Below are 12718 nucleotides of genomic sequence, written 5' to 3'. Positions count from 1 at the left end.
GATATGCTCCACCTTGCCCAACTCCCAAAATGTAGCCGGGGGTGACCCCACAAGAAATGAAGGCGGCAATTTTGGCTGCTGTGGGATATGAGAGAAGAGACCCAGTGGACGGCCTGAACAAGTGTAGACAAAAGAGACAGGAACACCCGCCACGTGCCTGTGGATTCAATTTACAACTGCTTTTGGCCAGTTAGACTAAGCCCAGTTGAACGAGCGCAACCGATCCATGTGGATCCAAACGCACGTCTCGTGCCACCGAAGGGAGTCAGAAGGCATGCGAAAATTTTGACCCAGCTGACGACACACATGACAAAGGGGGGGGAGCCAGAATATGACCTGGGCAAGGGAGGTACAGGAGGTAGATAAACCCAAACCCACGAGGAGGGGGGAAAATGAACCCTTTCCGAGCCGATAGGAATCCCAGCCCAGTGTGGCGGAGGGGGGGGGGGGGACCGGAATAGGAGTACCCCACCCCATTTGCTTCTCCCAACCCCAGAATCTGAGATCAGCCCTGCGGGAACCCCAGAGGAAATGGCAAAAGGGTGTGAAGGAAAGGGGATGACAGCAGGCATTCTCTGGACCCCTCGGGAGCCAAGACTCAGCGTGCGAGGTGACATTGACCAGATCGAAGAAGTGAAGACCAGACCAGAAGGAATGCAGTGAGAGCCACCCCCGTGAAGACGGGCCAGAGGAATTCCAATGATCAGATGCATAGCTTACCAAGCCATCTTTACCGCTAGTAGACACTGATCTTGGATATCTCGAGTATTTTGCGGGTAATCTAAGGGTTAATTATGTTAATAAATATCGGTGAATTTTGAACTTGTGTTTGTGGTTTGTTTCCTCGTAAATAAAGATACCTTCGGTAAAACCTTTGAATAAGTAAACAGGTTGAAAATGTCTTGTTATGCTCTTGGCGTAGCATAAGCGGCTTCCTTGATGTTCACTCTGACAAAGGAAGGTTCAGACGTGGAGATAACTTCAACGCGTTTATTATACTATCTACAATTCTCTTACTCGGATTCGCCTCTACTGTTGATCCTTCTATAGCTACTCAGACTGACGAACCAGTCTGCTACAATCCACATGCTGGGTGTGATATTCAATCGACCCTGTGTCTGTACTCACTGAGTGCCTCCACTGGAAAGAGGAAGATCATGTGTGTTGTGTCCTTTATATAATGGTTGGCGTAATGGCCCCCCCCCCCGTGGTAGTGTTACCTCTGTGTGTATCGTGAATGCCTGTTGGTCGTCTCCTATCTAACTGACCTATTGGTTGAGTGTCTGTGTGTCCTGTCTCTGGTGCTCCCTCTAGTGTCTAGCTAGTCTACATGTATTTATATTAACCCCTTGTGTATTTACATATCACCACAGAAAATACCTGAGGTTTTGCAGGTACAACACGTGCTTCCTCTTGACGATGTCAGAGTCAGGGCACCCCAGGTAACCCGTGTAATGTATCCCAGAGGTTCACCACCGCTTAACATCTCATCCATTCCTATTCCTGTGTAGTTTACCCATCTCTGCCCTGGTCCTCCTCAACCTGTCAAACTGAAATGAATCAATCAGTTAGTGCACAATCCAGACACGTCATTATTTTGAATGCATCCACTCGATTGTCTCTTAAGTCTGCACTGCTCGCAAGTAAATGGGCCCAGATCTTTAACCCTGTATGGGTAACTGAAGGGGCTGGAAAGTGTTAACGCAGGGTTAGAATTCGTGGACTTTCATGACAGCACCTGGACTGATTGTGACTGTGGAGGGGCTAGCACTGGCACCACGTGGAACACAATCAATTCCAATGAGAAACGGTGTGGAATTTGCCGGCTCCGTGATTGACACTCGGGAGGCTGACAAGCTGCAGCCGCACACACACATTACAGTCCCCGCACACACTCATCCCAGCCAACAAGATGGCATTGGTTGCGCTGGAGTGCGCCCATCCTGCTGATGGGTCGGAGGGGAGCGCCCTGCGAGGGATACCCATAAGACATAGGAGCAGAATTAGGCCACTTGGCCCATCTAGTCTGCTCTGCCATTCAATCATGGCTGATATTTTTCTCCTGCCTTCACCCCACAACCCCTGATCCCCTTATTGATCCCCTTATTATCCCTGTCTTAAAGACACTCAGTGAATTGGTCTCCACAGCCTTCTGTGGTAAAGAGTTCCACAGATTCACCACCCTCTGGCTGAAGAAATTCCTCCTCATTTCTGTTTTATAGGATCATCCCTTTAGTCTGAGATGGTGTCCTCTGGTTCTAGTTTTTCCTACGTGCAAACATCCTCTCCACATCCACTCTATCCAGGCCTCGCAGTATCTTGTAAGTTACAATACCTCATGCTTCTAAACTCCAACGAGTACAGACCCAGAGTCCTCAAACTTTCCTCATACGACAAGTTCTTCATTCCAGGATAATTCTTGTGAACCTCCTCTGGACCCTTTCCAAGGCCAGCACATCCTTCCTTAGATACGGGGCCCAAAACTGCTCACAATACTCCAAATGGGGTCTGACCAGAGCCTTATACAGCCTCAGAAATACATTCTTGCTGTTGTATTCTAGCCTTCTTGACATGAATGCTAACATTGCATTTGCCTTCTTAACTGCCGACTGAACCTGCACGTTAACCTTAAGAAAATTGTGGACAAGGACTCCCAAGTCCCTTTGTGCTTCTGCTTTCCGAAGCATTTCCCCATTTAGAAAATAGTCTATGCCTAAATTCCTCCTTCCAAAGTGCATAACCTCACACTTCTCTACATTGTATTTCATTTGCCACTTCATTGCCCACTCTCCTAGTTTGTCCAAGTCCTTCTGCAGCCCCCTAGCTTCCTCAATACTACCTGTCCCGCTACAGATCTGTGTATCATCTGCAAACTTAGCAACAGTGCCTTCAGTACCTTCTTCCAGATCATTAATGTGTATTGTAAAAAGTTGTGATAGACCCCTGAGGCACACCACTAGTCACTGGCTGCCATCCTGAAAAAGACCCCTTTATCCCCACTCTCTGCCTTCTGCCAGTCAGCCAATCCTCTATCCATGCCAGGGTCTTACCCTGAACACCATGAGCTCTTAACTTATTTAACAGTCTCCGATGCGGCACCTTGTCAAAGTCCTTCTGGAAATCTAAATAAATCACGTCCACTGCTTCTCCTTTGTCTAACTTGCTTGTTACCTCATACTGGCTGCCTTTCCGGTTGCAGCAATGGTGTTCCGTGCCCGTCCACCCCGACCCCACACAGTCCACCTCCTCCCCCCCCCCCCCCCCCCCCGTTACGTCCCCGGCTCTGGCAGAACCCCCCCAGCTAACGGCACCACCGTCAGTACACCATGGCGATGTTGGACACTTTCCAAACCCCCCTCTCCCTCAGCCGCCGGTCTCACAATTTTTAAAAGCTCAAGTGAACCTCGCCATCGGAAACTTGGCCCATCGGAGGAGGAGAATCGCAGGTCGGGCCCGCTAACGATATGCAAAGGGTGTTTACTGTACGTGCGTTCCCAGAACACATTGACGGCGCTGTCGAGGCGCCGGAGAAATGCAATTTGGTGTCAAATCAGCGCCCTCCACGAATTAGGTGTCGGAACCTATTCTCCACCCAACCGTGTTTCCCGATTTTGACGTCTAACAATGGAGAATCCCACCCACTGTGTTTAAGCTAGGAATTGCAGTCTCATAAGTGGTGTGTTTGGCATCGATAACCGGAACCAAGGCTCCAGGAACACCCGAACATTTATCAACTACATTCAGCCACGTACAGGGCACCATCACTCACTGACTTCCAATGACACGAGATCTGAAATCAATCTGTTCGCTATCGGCATTAACCCTTCACACTGCGAGAATCATACAATCCCTACAGTGCAGCAGGAGGCCATTTGGCCCATCAAGTCTGCACCCACCCTATGAAAGAACACTCTACCCAGGCCCACTCCCCTGCCCCCGTAACCCCATCTCGCCTGCACATTTGTGAACACTTAAGGGGCAATTTTAGCGCGGCCAATCCACCTAACCCGGACATCTCTGGACTGTGGGAGGAAACCGGAGCACCCGGAGGAAACCCACGCAGACACAGGGAGAAAGTGCAAACTCCACACAGACAGTCACCCAAGGCCGGAAATGAACCCGGGTCTCTGGTGCTGTGAGGCAGCAGTGCTAACCACTGCTCCACCGTGCCGCTATGGCTTCCCTTCATTGATGATGAACCTTGGATAGTCTGTGCACAATGACACCTCGATCCTTTTATCCATCAGCCACTTTCAGCATTGCTCCCGGTGTCCATCTTACCCACGTGCATCACACTACATTTCTCTGGGTTAAATGCTTAAAATCTGCTCTGTTGTTAAACAGAATGGTGTGCTCTACGAGTTAATGTGTTGAATCTCTTTCTGGACCCCCTTCTGAATTGTATACGGTTCTTTTTTTAATTTAGAGTACCCAATTCTTTTTTTTTTCAATTTAGCGTGGCCAATCCACCTGCCCTGCACATCTTCTTGGGTTGTGGGGGTGAGACCCACGCAGTCACGGGGAGAAAGAATGTGCAAACTCCACACGGACAGTGACCCAGGGCCGGGATCGGACCCGGGTCCTCGGCGCCATGAGGCAGCAGTGCTAACCACTGCGCCACCGCGCCGCCCTTCGAATTGTCGAAGTTTTTAAACGTGCACACTGCTGCTGCCTCTGGCTGCTCGACATTTTCACGAATTACTCCCTCAGTCCACAAGATGGCGACAGGACGTAGCAATGTGCAGATGTTCCGATCGATGGTTAGGTAGAATTATTTCTGCCTTTTGCTGTTTCCTCTAATTCAGTGTTCTTCAAACTGTGGGGCGCAACCTGCGGGCGGGTGTCGGGAGGGTCGTGGATCCGTCCTTTGCGGCGCTCCCGATCGCGCAAATCCCCGCACAGCAGCTGACTTAATAACGCGGCTGCAAGCGGCCTTTAAAACGGCCGCGAACATGTAAAAAAAATTTGTCCGCATTGCGCATCGCACGATCATCGGCACGCATGCACAAAACTATGTACATGCGCGCCGATGACCTGGCACGCATGCGCAGTGCAGCCGCTATTTTTTTAAACGGTCGCAGCTTTTTGTTTTACAAGTTTGGGGTTTTTTAATTCATTTTATTCATTTTTTAAATTCATTTAATTTTTTATTTTTTTTTACAAGTTCGGGGGGGTTTATTTAATAAAATTTTACTGAAAAAAAAAATGCAGAACTTTGGACAGATGGAGACTCCATACTTTCCGACACCGGAAGGCTTCACCTTCATCCGACAGGTTCCATTGGAGGAGCGTGTACGAGGGCCAAAGGGACCCAAAACCATTTCCTCCATTTTTTATCAGCAGCAAACAAGGTAAGAGAAAACGGTGGGTCACTCAGGTCGGCCGGCGTGGGTCACTCAGGTCGGCCGGCGTGGGTCGCTCAGGTCAGCCGGCGTGGGTCGCGAAGGTCGGACGGCGTGGGTCGCGAAAGTCGGCCGGCGTGGGTCGCGAAGGTTGGCCGGCGTGGGTCGCGAAGGTCGGCCGGCGTGGGTCGCGAAGGTCAGCCGGCGTGGGTCCCGAAGGTCGGCCGGCGTGGGTCGCGAAGGTTGGACGGCGTGGGTCCCAAAGGTCGGCCGGCGTGGGTCCCGAAGGTTGGACGGCATGCGTCGCGAAGGTCGGACGGTGTGGGTCGCGAAGGTCGGCCGGCGTGGACCTCAAAGGTTGGCCAGCGTGTGTCGCGAAGGTCGGCCGGCATGGGTCGCGAAGGTTGGCCGGCGTGGACCTCGAAGGTTGGCCAGCATGTGTCGCGAAGGTTGGCCAGCGTGCGTCGCGAAGGTCGGCCGGCGTGGGTCGCGAAGGTCGGCCGGGTTGGTTCCCAAAGGTTGGCCAGCGTGCGTCGCGAAGGTCGGCCGGCGTGGGTCCCGAAGGTCGGTCGGGTTGGGTCCCGATGATTGGCCAGTTGGTAAAAATGGGTCCCCGGGAAAAAAAAGTTTTTTAGACCACTGCTCCAATTCCTGGGTCAATAGAAATATGCGAATGCCGGCGACAGCAGCCGTATCCCTTCATTAACTGAGAAAGACTGTTTCTGATAATGGAAACAACCCTGTCCAGACAACCATTCTGGCAATTCGAACGTATCGACATTCTGTATTTGTAATGTTTCTATTTCCCAGTTCACTGAGACCTGGAGCGCATTGCTGCCCAGGGAATATAGTTTTCCAAGCTTGGGAAAGGAAAGTGTGTCATAGACTGAAAGAGTTTTACAGGACAGAAAGAGGCCATTCGGCCCATCGTGTCAAGCACCTATCTATCCCAATCTCATTTTCCAGCACTTGCTCCGTACCCTTGCATTGCTATGAAGCCTACTTGTGACGATAAAGATTATTATAAATCTATACCCCCTGGTTATTGACCCCTCGCTAAGGGGAAAGGTTTCTTCCTACCTACCCTATCCATGTCACTCAATTTTATACACCTCAATCGCTCCTTCCTATCTATGTCCCTCATAATTTTGTACACCTCAGTCAGGTTCCCCCTCAGCTTCCTCTGCTCTAAGGAGAACAACCCCAGCCTAACCAACCCCATTTCATTGCTCTATATCAGTAACAACCTGAGATCTGGTTCTTATCCATCGCATACGTTCTGACCTGATTTCTACCTGAGATTTGGAGTGGCTCATTGGCACATTGGTTAGCACTGCTGCATCACAGCACCAGGGAACAGGGTTCGATACCGGCCTCGGGCGACTGTGTGGAGTTTACACTTTCTCCTTGTGTCTGCGTGCGTTTCCTCCGGGTGCTCCGGTTTCCTCCCACAATCCAAAGATTAGGTGGATTGGCCACGATAAATTGCCCTTTAGTGTCCAAAGGTTAAGTGGAGTTACTGGGTTGTGGGGAAGTGGGCCTAGTTTGGGGGCTCTTTGAGAGGGCCAGCGTAGGCCCAATGGGCCAAATGGCCTCTTTCTGCACTGCAGGGATTCTATGATAATCTGTCTGCATCTTAGCTCCACTCGTCCACTCTGATTACATTATTCTCAACACCCTCGTCTGACAAAAACACTTAGTCAGATCTCAGTTTGGAAATATTCAACTCGGCACCAGCCCAATGATGTACAGGTCAGGTGCAGGCTTTGGCTGGGTTAGCGGCAGTGTGAACGCAGTCCCCTCGGACACAGGGGGATATCGCTGAGCCCGAGTCCACTGCAAGGAAGTGACGGGGCAACCCAGAGACAGACTAACAGATGCAGCCTGCTCAAGTTACCACACTCAGCCAAGGTTATGTTACTGAGCAGCTGGTGAAAGTCACATTTTTTTTTTTGTTGTGAATTTAATTCTCATCATGTTATGGGATGTTAGTGTTGATAAATGGAACAGAAGCCATTCGCGCACAAAACGGGCGGAATCTTGACACCTTAGCCATTGGCGAAATGCCAGGACCATTCCCGGGGCATGGAACCCCACTCCCTGAACAATCCACTTGACAGATGCTCTGTTACCATCACCAGAGTGTGGCGACTGGGGGCTTCTCACAGTGACTTCATTGCAATGTTAATGTAAGCCTACTTGGGAAAAGCCTACTTGGCAGCACGGTAGCACTGTGGCTTCACAGCACCAGGGCCCCAGGTTCGATTCCCTGTTGGGTCACTGACAGTGCGGAGTCTGCACGTTCTCCCCGTGTATGCGTGCGTTTCCTCCGGGTGCTCCGGTTTCCCAATGCTCCAGCGGCCAAAGACAGGCAGGTTAGGTGGATTGGCCGTGCTAAATTGCTCTTAGTGTCCAAAAAGGTTCGGAGGGGTTATTGGGTTATGGGGATAGGGTGGAAGTGAGGGCTTAAGGTGGAGACTCGATGGGCCGAATGGCCTCCTTCTGCACTGAATGTTCTATGTAAACTATGTAATAAAGATGATTGTTATTATGTCACCTCAAAGTGGGTGGGAGCATGGCCCAGCTCGCTATCCTTGAATGTCGTTTTTGATTGGCATAACTGGCCGATCCTGGCACAGGAAAAAGCTTTCAGTTCCTCCGCCGCACAGTCCCCCCGCCGGAGCCCCCCCCCTGTCCCTCCCGCAGGGCAGTCCCCCCCCGCCCGACAGACCCCCTGTCGGCCAGTCCCCCCCCCCGTCGGAGACCCCCCCGCCCGCCCCTCCCGCCAGGCAGTCTCTCTGCCAGTCTTGTCTCCTATGGAACCATCTGGAGCATCGGTGGAAGAACCCACCCTGCCCCGGTTAATGGTTCTAGCGGGCTTTTCAGTAGACGGGCCTACGTACTGGAACAACCCTTCCTGAGCCCCAACATCTGGCCGAATAACACCCTGATTATGACTTAGCGTCTCAGCCAGCCTCGTCGGTCCAATCCTCATTGTTTGCCGCAAATCGGGCATTGCTGAGCTTGCTGACCACAATGCGGTCTTAAATCAGTTCATGCGTTTGGGCTCCACAGATGCTCACGAATCGGTGTAAATCTTTAAAGAAGGAATCAATAGATTCACCCGTTGTTTGTCTCCTCTGACTGAATTTACATAGAATTTACAGTGCAGAAGGAGGCCATTCGGCCCATCAAGTCTGCACCGGCTCTTGGAAAGAGCACCCTACCCCCTACCCAAGGTCAATACCTCCACCCTATCCCCATAACTCAGTAACCCCACCCAACACTAAGGGCAATTTTGGACACTAAGGGCAATTTAGCATGGCCAATCCACCTAACCCGCACATCTTTGGACTGTGGGAGGAAACCGGAGCACCCGGAGGAAACCCACGCACACACGGGGAGGATGTGCAGACTCCGCACAGACAGTGACCCAAGCCGGAATCGAACCTGGGACCCTGGAGCTGTGAAGAGATTGTGCTATCCACAATGCTACCGTGCTGCCCTTGTTCTTGAATTGAAGAAATATTTATCATCATCCCCATTTCCTCATTGTACAATGCTGAAGCTTCCTCAACGTCTTGCCATGTCAGGACAGCATCTGCTGTGGCCCCTACCACATACAGAGGTGTACTGACCTGATGTCAACCCAAAGCTATTTAATACTGCCTCCTCCAGAGCACTGTCCTTACTATGGACCCTCAATGTGTTGGAAAGATTGTGGAAGGAAGAGTGACGGCTCAGTAGCTATCAACATACTGCGTTTATCACGGTCCCCTTTTTGGCTTTGATCTTGGGTCACTGATCTACAGCCACAGTTCCTTAAGGCTGTGGCTCTCAGCGCTGCCACCATGTTTTGTGTTGTTGCTGGGTCTTAATGAGGTTTGACTGTTACCAAATGTTCTTGTCTCATCAATCCTAGATGAGACTCTGTCTCTCCTTGGGTGTGAGATTAGCAGCGCAGGGACTGAGACGGAAATGTGAGTTTGAGTGGGTGAAATCAGTTACAGAAAAGGAAATAAAGGGAGGGAAAACAGGGCTTGATTTGGAGCGAGAGTGAAAAGTAGAAAAGTGAAACAAAGTAAACAAAATAAAATGTGATCTCCAATAACAATTCAAGTTTGAAGGAATGAGACTCTACACTTGTAATATTTAGTTTTCAGTGTGTGATTGACAGTCAGTAACTCTGACCATGCCGTTGCATCGAAATATAGAAAATAGGAGGAGGAGGAGGCCATTCGGCCCTTCGAGCATGCCCCGCCGTTCACTATGAGCATGGCTGATCATTCAACTCACCAACCTAATCCCGCCTTCCTCCCTTGATCCCCTTTGCCTCAAGCGCTATATCTAACTGCTTCTTGAAAACTTGCAATGTTTTGGCCTCAACTACTTCCTGTGGTAACGAATTCCTCAGGCCGACCACTCTCTGGGTGAAGATATTTCTCCTCATCTCTGTCCTCAATGGTCTACCCCGTATCCTCAGACTGTGACCCCTGGTTCTGGACATACCCACCATCGGGAACATCCTTCCTGCATCTACCCTGTCCCAGTCCTGTTAGAATTTTACAGGATTCTATGAGACTCCCTGTCATTCTGAACTCCAGCGAATACAATCCGAACCCACTCAATCTCTCCTCGCACGTCAGTCCCGCCATCCCCTGGAATCAGGAATCAGTGGCAAACACAGCCAGCGGACCCAGGCTTGAAATGGCTGAATGACTCTCTTCAATGAGTAGATTTTGCGTCTGCCGCACAAGTAAAGCAGCTCCAGACCTTTCAAGGATTTCACCGATAAGTCAGATGGCGCAATTTAATTTCAGTGAAGCCAGCAGCAGAGCAGCGCAGCACGAGCAGGCATCTTTGAGCCTTTGTGTCTAACTGCCTTCTCGTCCGCTGGTTAAAGTTGCTGTACTCTCTCACATAAGTAACAGAGCGTGACATCAGCCTCACCATTATTCTGACAACAGAATGTGGCCCGCTATATAATCTGCAATATGATAGGGATATCCATATCATGTTTGCCTACAGTACAGCTGGTTGATATTTTCGTCAGCCACTGCCGTGATGTAATGTGCATTTTAAAAATAACCAGACAGACTTAGCAGTCAGTACGAGCCGTCTCCTCACTCACAAGTTTGCTCAATTTTGACTTCTCTACCTTCAGCCACACAAAGACATCTTTTGTCCCAGGTTTAGATAAAGGATCTGGATCGGCGCAGGCTGGGAGGGCCGAAGGGCCTGTTCCTGTGCTGTCATTTTCTTTGTTCTTTGTTGTTCTAGCACATCTTCACTCTTCACCTTGTCTCAGAGCTCCTGGGTTCTTCACCTTGTCCCAGCATGTGAGAGCAGGAGCACGGAAAGAGCTGGAGCAAAGAGAGCAGGAACACAGAGAGAGCAGGAACACAGAGAGAGAGCAGGGACACAGAGAGAGAGCAGGAACACAGAGAGAGAGCAGGAGCACAGAGAGAGAGCAGGAACACAGAGAGAGCAGGAACACAGAGAGAGCAGGGACACAGAGAGAGAGCAGGGACACAGAGAGAGAGCAGGAACACAGAGAGAGCAGGAACACAGAGAGAGCAGGAGCACAGAGAGAGAGCAGGAGCACAGAGAGAGCAGGAACACAGAGAGAGAGCAGGAACACAGAGAAAGCAGGAACACAGAGAGAGAGCAGGAACACAGAGAGAGAGCAGGAGCACAGAGAGAGAGCAGGAGCACAGAGAGAGCAGGGACACAGAGAGAGAGCAGGAACACAGAGAGAGCAGGAACACAGAGAGAGCAGGAACACTAAGAGAGCAGGAACACAGAGAGAGCAGGGACACAGAGAGAGAGCAGGGACACAGAGAGAGAGCAGGAACACAGAGAGAGCAGGAACACAGAGAGAGCAGGAGCACAGAGAGAGAGCAGGAGCACAGAGAGAGCAGGGACACAGAGAGAGAGCAGGAACACAGAGAGAGCAGGAACACAGAGAGAGCAGGAACACTAAGAGAGAGCAGGAGCACAGAGAGAGCAGGGACACAGAGAGAGAGCAGGAACACAGAGAGAGCAGGAACACACAGAGAGAGCAGGAACACAGAGAGAGAGCAGGAGCACAGAGAGAGCAGGAACACAGAGAGAGCAGGAGCACAGAGAGAGCAGGAACACAGAGAGAGCAGGAACACAGAGAGAGCAGGAGCACAGAGAGAGCAGGAACACAGAGAGAGCAGGAGCACAGAGAGAGAGCAGGAGCACAGAGAGAGCAGGAACACAGAGAGAGCAGGAGCACGGAGAGAGCAGGAGCACAGAGAGAGAGCAGGAACACAGAGAGAGCAGGAACACAGGGAGAGCAGGAGCACAGAGAGAGCAGGAACACAGAGAGAGCAGGAACACAGAGAGAGTAGGAGCACAGAGAGAGCAGGAGCACAGAGAGAGCAGGAACACAGAGAGAGCAGGAACACAGAGAGAGCAGGAACACAGAGAGAGAGCAGGAGCACAGGGAGCGCGGGAGCACAGAGAGAGCAGGAACACAGAGAGAGCAGGAGCACAGAGAGAGCAGGAACACAGAGAGAGCAGGAGCACAGAGAGAGCAGGAGCACAGAGAGAGCAGGAACACAGAGAGAGCAGGAACACAGAGAGAGCAGGAACACAGAGAGAGCAGGAGCACAGAGAGAGCAGGAACACAAAGAGATCAGGAACACAGAGAGAGCAGGAACACAGAGAGAGAGCAGGAGCACAGAGAGAGCAGGAACAGAGAGAGCAGGAACACAGAGAGAGCAGGAGCACAGAGAGAGAGCAGGAGCACAGAGAGAGAGCAGGAGCACAGAGAGAGAGCAGGAACACAGAGAGAGCAGGAACACAGAGAGAGCAGGAACACAGAGAGAGCAGGAACACAGAGAGAGCAGGAGCACAGAGAGAGCAGGAACACAGAGAGAGCAGGAGCACAGAGAGAGCAGGAACACAGAGAGAGCAGGTGTACGGAGAGAGCAGGAACACAGAGAGAGCAGGAACACAGAGAGAGCAGGAACACAGAGAGAGCAGGAACAAAGAGAGAGCAGGTGTACGGAGAGAGCAGGAACACAGAGAGAGCAGGAACACAGGGAGAGCAGGAACACAGGGAGAGCAGGAGCACAGAGAGAGCAGGAACACAGAGAGAGCAGGTGTACGGAGAGAGCAGGAACACAGAGAGAGCAGGAACACAGGGAGAGCAGGAACACAGGGAGAGCAGGAGCACAGAGAGAGCAGGAGAGCAGGAGCACAGAGAGAGAGCAGGAGCACAGAGTGGGCAGGAGAGCAGAGAGGGCAGGAACACAGAGAGAGCAGGAGCACAGAAAGAGCAGGAGCACAGAGAGAACAGGAACACAGAGAGAGCAGGAACACAGAGAGAGCAGGAACACAGAGAG

The sequence above is a fragment of the Scyliorhinus canicula genome, chromosome 22 (genome assembly GCF_902713615.1).
Source record: "Scyliorhinus canicula chromosome 22, sScyCan1.1, whole genome shotgun sequence".
NCBI lineage: Eukaryota > Metazoa > Chordata > Chondrichthyes > Carcharhiniformes > Scyliorhinidae > Scyliorhinus > Scyliorhinus canicula.
Note: the sequence above shows the minus strand (reverse complement) of the source record.